The sequence below is a fragment of the Carya illinoinensis genome, chromosome 1, assembly GCF_018687715.1.
Source record: "Carya illinoinensis cultivar Pawnee chromosome 1, C.illinoinensisPawnee_v1, whole genome shotgun sequence".
Classification (NCBI taxonomy): Eukaryota; Viridiplantae; Streptophyta; class Magnoliopsida; order Fagales; family Juglandaceae; genus Carya; species Carya illinoinensis.
The window spans coordinates 4379584-4387546 of NC_056752.1; positions in this window are offsets into that span (position 1 = coordinate 4379584).

The following is a 7963-nucleotide window of genomic DNA, read 5'->3' on the forward strand; positions in this document are numbered from 1 at the left end:
TTAGGGTTGGTTTTATTCAACATGTAAAGGGCTTGGGCTTGGGCGGTGGACTTTGTCCTAGTCCAAGATTTTTTCTTTTCTTCTAATGGGTAAACTGTTTAGGATTTTTTCTTTTACAAAATTTTAAGATTAGAGTAATGCACATTTATTAATGAAATCCATTTAACCCAAATTAAAGAAAATGTAGAGCTACACTATAAATCCGCAAAGAAATGGAGGAGTTATACATCCATACCAATTGTATTTAGCATATAGGACTCTTTATAATTTCCACTTCTTAATCAAATTAGGATTTGAATAACTTTGAATATAATTACTTGAACTAAATAACTGATTAATCAGTATTTGTATCAAATTCTGTGTGATGATGAACTTAGAATATAACTTGAACTAAAGAACTCAATCAGTATTTATATGATATATTAATTCTGCATTAAGCAAATTTCATTTGCAAAAAACTGATCGATTAAGTTTGGTAATATTTCTTTGAAGACATAACCAACTCATCAGCATCAGATCAAATAGAGCTTTTAATATTAGTGCATGGGCCACTTTTGAGGGAGAAGCATCTATATCATATGCGAGTATGGCAGCCCAAGTTCCACGGTGGTTAATATCTATATTGGACGCCAACTTCCACGACTCATGTAAAGAACACAAAGATAAAGAATATACTCTATTCTGCTTGGATTGTGATGGCCAAATGTTATGTAAAAGTTGTAGAACTCAATGGAGCATGCATGCAGATCACGTAGTTCTACAGGTAATTAAATTGAGTTCTTTTTTATTTTTCTCGTCAAATATATGGTTTTCTTGCCTCTTCGGCCTTTGTATTTAAATTCTTTTTGTGTTTCTTACTTTTTTAGGTGTACAAAGCTTCGCATCAAACTGTTCTTCGGATTGAAGACATTGGTTTATTATTCGAAATCTCCGATATCCATCCTTACAGCATTAATTCTTACCCTATAGTCTTTCTTTATTCAAGAAAAAAGAACCAAATGCAAGTTATGCGTGCTAACGCTACTCACAAGTGTGAAGTATGTAGCTATGAATTCCAGAAGTCATCCAAGTCTGCTTTGTGCAAGAAAAGAAATTCTGTCAGATTTTGTTCGCTCGCATGCAAAGTACATACATAAGATCATCACTTTTTAATTATTTTTCACCTGTTTCTTGTTATATATATTTAAACTAAAATTTTCAAAAAGATTTGCATGCTTTTGTAATCTCATCATTTACGTAAATAATTCTTTATTGCAGGCCAAAAGTATGATGGATTTAACCAATGCAGATGGATGTGCAAGAACTGAGGTATTGATCATCTCCACACTTACAGCAAACGGAGGTGTTCTTCAATTTTGCCCTAAAACAAGTAGAGAAGAGAATATCACGCCAATTAATGTTGAACCACCAATTGATGTTGAACCTCCTAAATCTTTTCGAAAAAGAAGTAGGAAAGGGATACCGAAAAGGGCTCCTTTCTTTTAGGATCATATGATCTTGTTATATTATCTTTTTGGGAAAGGGAGACGATGTAGAATGAAACTAACCAGAAGATCTTTATTTCTATGACTCTTGCGTTTTCCTTTTTGGATTATTATGGGACATAATTATTCTATTATGTGTGATCTTAGAACAGATATATATAATATTATAAAGCTTACATTATGGGTTTGCAAGAAAATATTTTAATCTAATAATTATTAGAATGAATTAATAATATTATCTGCCAATAATATATATATATATATATATATACACGTTATAAATGTGTAATTCATTGCATCATGCACATATATAGATGATACGTACGTTCCTGCACGCAACGTGCCAAGAAGCCATCAAGGAACTTCCATGACAATATAATCATGACAACGGCAAACTTTTTATTGCATGCCGTCCTTTGCGTTCCGATCATCGAATTAAGATCATAGATACCATATATATATTTAGGCCGGACATAGAAAATTAATTTTGTAAAAGCTTGTGGGAAATCTATAATGTTTTGTTTTTAAGATGGCATTCTCTTCATCAGGGTTTGGCTAATATTAATATATAAATGCATGATGTCCTATATTACTGGATCGGTATATATAAGTACTACTGACGGTGATTATATATAATAATCATCTGTTTTTGCCGGTTGGTGGGGGTTTGCCAACTGGGTTTTCTTCTTAATTCAATTGATTTAGCCATAACCCATCAAATCCTTTAAGATTATCTATAAATTAATCACAAGCTGATCAAATTTATCCTTTACGAAAATTCCATGCATTTATGGCTCATCTATAAGATCTGATCTCCCAGCTTCCTTTTTTTTAAAGGTATTATCCGGTGAAAATTAGAGAGAGAGAGAGAGAGAGAGAGAGAGAGAGAGAGAGAGAGAGAGAGAGAGGATTAATTAATGACATGATGGGGATCACCAAACTAAAGAAACGTTAAACAGATTTCTTATCCACTAGTAATCTAATAATTACATACAGGTGCATGCACGGAATTTGTAAAGAAGAAGAAACAATATTTGGGATTGTGAATTAATACAGGAAAATAAATTAGTTATGCTACGTATATTTATTTTTATATATTTTTTATGTATTTTATTAATGTGATTAATCAAAATAGTTAATTTATATTAAAAAGGAGTAATGCAGCCAATCACAATATTAAATGTATAAAAAATATGTAAAAATGGCTACATATAAAATTTTTGTTAATTATTGAAACTGCATTTTTGTCAACAATATGACCCCTTGAATATCCCAACTTATAAATAATTTGATATATGCAAACTAATATATATAATAGAAAAGTTAACGTTTATTTAGGTGGGCAAAAAAGAGAAAAGAAAAAGAATTTAAACCCTCACAGATTATATATCACTATTTTCCTATCTTATTTGACTGTCAAACTATATAATAAACTAGCTATCATTTCATCTTCCAATTTACAATAAGAATTTTTATTTATTTGATAAAAATATGACCGTTAAAGGGTAAAAAATCTGTGATATGACTTATATCACTGGTTGGGCCTTAAAAGGATGAGAGAGACAGATTACAAAAAGTAGTGTCAATTAGTGGATAAAGAGCTCTTCAAAAGGAAAAAAGTAAAGTGTGATGGATATACACCATATAGAAATGATATTTGAGGGATCTTGATGGGATCTAGAGAATTTACTTTTAGTTTTTTTACTTAATGATTAATGAAATATTTTTTTAATGGTATTATAAATTTTTTTATAAAAAAATATCTAAAAATATTTAAAAAATATATTAAAAAAATACTGACAAGATCCCCATATGTGGCGGTAGAGCTACTCCACCATATGTTCCTTTTCTTGCACAAACTTTAGAGTTTAGATTAGGTTTGGTTATATTAACTTCTCATTTTAAATTTAAAATTTTCACTTTATCATTATAATTTTTTTAAATTTCTATACAAAATATAATAAATAATTTAATTTTTTTAAATCTTAAAATAATAATAATATTAAAATATAATATTTTAATATTTTATCTTAAAATTTAAAATTCTCATCTCAAAATTTTTACTTATCATACCGAGCCTAAGTTGAGTGATATAAAGCTGAGATTCAAATGCAATAAGCAATAAAACCAGGCTAATGGATCAGTACTTATTCTGTTGGAGTTATGCTATCAGAATTTAATGGTAAATATATTTATTAATTAGACACTGTTTAATAAGTGAACTTATTGTTATTTATAAATTATTTATTAATTTTTATCATTATTTATTATTATTTTTAAATTATTTAAAATTATATCAACATATAAACATAGTCTACCTTTTTTTAATTTTTATTTTTATTTGAGATACACATTTGTAAGACACATCCAAAACATTGTCAGAAAAAACGGGGAGTGGAGTAGACAAACAAAGGAAAAGGCATTATTATGAACAGAACCTACAGAAAATGGAAGACGAGACATTATTAAAAACGAGACCCAAATCCCAATACACAATGAATCAGTAGCCTAAGATCTGAGTGTCGTATTTGATCTTTCCTGGTCATGAGTTCTTTGCTTTGACTGTTGCATTGCTAGCTGGCAATACAGAACACGACATTTGTCAATCTTACCAGCGAGGTCCTTACAGGAGCCCCCACCATGTTGCTACTTGCTATCATGCATGCATTCTGCAGGTCAGAAAAACACCCAAACAAAAGAGGGAAAAAAACAGGAAATTTGCATATCATTGTACATATTTCTGAATTCCTAACAGAAGAATATCTTTACAATTAAGAATATGAAACGCTGATTTTCAAGAAAAAAAATAGCATTGTTATATTGATGAAAAAATTATATAAAATTAATCTTATAAACTTGACTTAATTTTATCCAATTCGTTAGATTTATTTTATAATAAAAATAATTTTATAATTTAACGAACCACGTTAAATCATAATAATTTATAAAATTATTTTTATGTAAATTTTTTAAAATTAGTGTATTTTTTAAAAGAAAAATATCTGTACTTTTTTGTGGGCTGAGAAAATTTGTATACAGTAAGAAAGAGTAGTGCGCGCATCGATCAGATTAAAGCATACGGAGAGATAAAAGGGTAAAAGGGTAGTTGGCATCATTTTAGAATAGATATTTCCAAATAAAAAGAAGTGTTTGGGGGGCCGTAAACTTGTATAATGCAGGCTCTCTGCATGATATGCAAAGGTTTGTGATTCGTAGCTCTCAGATTAGCTTACGCCAGCTATTGTCGGATTGCTGGGTGGATTCTCTACAAAGTTTTCCAATCACCTTCTCTCTCCTCGATCGATCGGTGGATATTTATATGAAAAAATTTAATTAGATGTATTAATATATATTAATTAATATAATTAATTAAAAATTAAATTTTATTAAAAACATTATTAATTTAAATTTTAAATATAAAAAAATTAATATTAATATATAAATTAATAGATAATTTTATTTATACATAGTAAAATTCTATACATAATAGAGAATCCACCTAGCTATTATCGTATTGCTGGGTGGATTCTCTACAAGGTTTTCCAATCACCTTCTCTCTTCTCGATAATCGAGTAGATATTTATATGAAAAAATCTAGTTGCATGTATTAATAATATATTAATTTAATATAATTAATCAAAAAATAGATTTTATTAAAAACAGTATTAATTTAAATTTTGAATATAAAATAATCAATATTAATATATAGAGTAGTACATAATTTTATTTGTACATAATAAAACTCTATTAATGTTCCTCTCTCATTCTTAATTTCGACGTGGCGGCCTTCCTCATGCTTTTCAGCGAGTTTCACCATCATGGTCTCCATAATTACCATGCATAAAATATATTTTCAAAATGTATTTACGTAGGTAATTAAATTAGAAAGATGAAGCCAAATTGAAGCCTAATATGAAAATAATAATAATAAACAAATATTTTTTTTTTTAGAATTTAATTTATGTTGACACAATTTATTGAGTAATAAAGAATGAAAATAATTTATACAGTTTTAAGATGTATAAGTATCACACACTTTCTTTTAAAAAAAATTGAGCAAATTTAAAACCCAAAGAAAAAAAACCACATTTTTTTTTTAATGATGGGCCTCATGATTTTTCAAAAGAGTTTTAAGAAATTTATGCATCCTAAAATCGTATCTAACATTACTCAATTAAAAAAAAAATTGCAAGAGGCACAAAGAGATTATACAAAAATTCATGCAACGTCAAATTATAGGATTACTTTTATATAATTTTTTTATAGCTAAAATATTTTTCATAACAAAAAAAAAATACATGACTATGACGATAAAACTTCCTTAAATCTCACATAATTTTTCTACTTTACCATAACACATTTACTAAATCAAGAGGTTGTGGCGGTAGCTTATGACTGTTGTGAGAGATATTTGAGCCTTCTAGTAGTAGTTTGAAAATTAAAGGACAACACCTTTAGGTGCATAAAAGAGAGGGTATGGATGAAAATAGAGAATTGGAAGAACAATTCCCTATCTATGTATGGGAAGGAAATTCTAATGAAGGTTATTTTACAAGCCATTCCCACATACTCCATATGTGTTTTTAAATTATCAAAAAAGTTGTGTAGAGGCATTGAGGCTATGATTATTAGGTTCTAGTGGTGTAAAAATAAAAAAGATAGTGGTGTCTAGTGGAAAAGTTGGGATAAGATGAGGATGGCAAAAATAAAGGGAGGGATGGGATTTAAAGACATCAAAAGCTGTTTTATTAGCAAAACAAGGTTGGAGAATCTTACAAGAGGCGCCCCAATCTTAGCTATCAGGATATACATAGAAAAATATTTCAAAGATGGTCATTTCCTGAGTGCAAAACTTGGTAATTCACCCTCACTTATATGAATAAGTATTTGGTTTGTAATGAACATTTTGAAGGAAGGGCTTGTATGGAGAGTGAGAAATTGACAGAAAATAAGAATCTCGGGACATAAGTGGTTGCCAACTCCCTCTTTTTATAGGATTCAACCACTAATTAGAGCTCTTCATGTAAATGCAAAAGTATGTGAGTTAATTGATGAAGAGGCGAGTGTTTGTAAAGAATGATTAATAAATGAAATTTTCAATCAAGAAGATGCTCAACAAATTTCCAAAGAAATTTTCACCCAAAATTGCATAAATCTTCTTCTACTCTTCAACTTCTGCTCTGGAAAAAATAACGTAGTCATCAGCAAATAAAATGTGATTAATCCTTATACCCCTTTGGCTGCAGCAAACGCCCTTATAGCTCCCTTCTGTTATGCGTTAACAAGCAATTGGCTTAATCCTTTAGAGCATATTAGGAATGGAAAATTCTATGTGCAGTCATTTTCGCGGACTCCTTTGTGCACTCCAGTGATATGATTGGTTGTATATTAAAAAAAAAATTAATCCAGCCAATCATATCAGTGAAGTGCGCAGGGAGTGCGCAAAAATAACTGTATGTAGCATTACTTTATTAGGAATAGATAAGGGGAAAAAGGATCTCCTTGTCTCTAACCTCTTGATGGTATGAATTTCTTTCATTCTCTGTCATTTACTAATACAAAGTAATTCATAGTTGACACACACTTCATTACCAAGCCAATTATTTTCTCCCCAAACCCCAACCTTCTCAACATAACTTCTAAGTAAGGTCACTCTACACGGTCATAAGGCTTGGACATATCTAGTTTCATGGTTATACTTCCCTTCCTCCCTCTTTTGTTTAACTTCATTGAGTGCATCAATTCATACACAACCATAATATTGTCTGTTATCAATCTACCAGGTATAAAAGCACTCTGGTTTGCAGATATGATCCCTGGTAGAACCCTTTTTATTTTGTTTGCCAGCACATTTGAAATCAGCTTGTACGAGATGTTGCATAGCGTAATTGGCCTATATTCCTTAACAAAGCTTCGTGACTTCACTTTAGGAATTGAGGCAATGAAGGTATGATTAAGTCCCTGATACACATTTTCCCCTGCAAGAATTCTAGCACAACCTAAAAAGTCTCCCAATGGTTTTGGTAAAAATCAACCCCAAAACCATTAAGGCCAGGTGATTTAAGAGCAGACATATGCTTTATAGCTAGTTCCACCTCTTCAACTATAAATGGTTTACTGTAAAAAATGCATACTATTTGGATCAATAGCTAGAAAAAGAAAAGGAGGATGAGACATCATATATTGGTGAAGGGGCTAAAGCTGCTAAAGTGTGGAAGAAGATTTGAAGTCTTGATGTTCCAGAGGTTTGTGGACATTTCCTCTGGAAAGCAGTAAATAATATATTACCCGCAAAAGTGAAGTTTAAGGAAAAGGAAAATAATAGAAGACTCAAGCTGTCCTATATGCCAGAATGAGGAGGAGACTGTGATTCATGAGATGTGGAATTGCCCAACAACTTCTGATGTCTGGGTAGAAGTTTCTAGTCTTGTCAACAAATGGAAATCTAGTGAAGATGATTTTGTACAGTTATGGAGGCA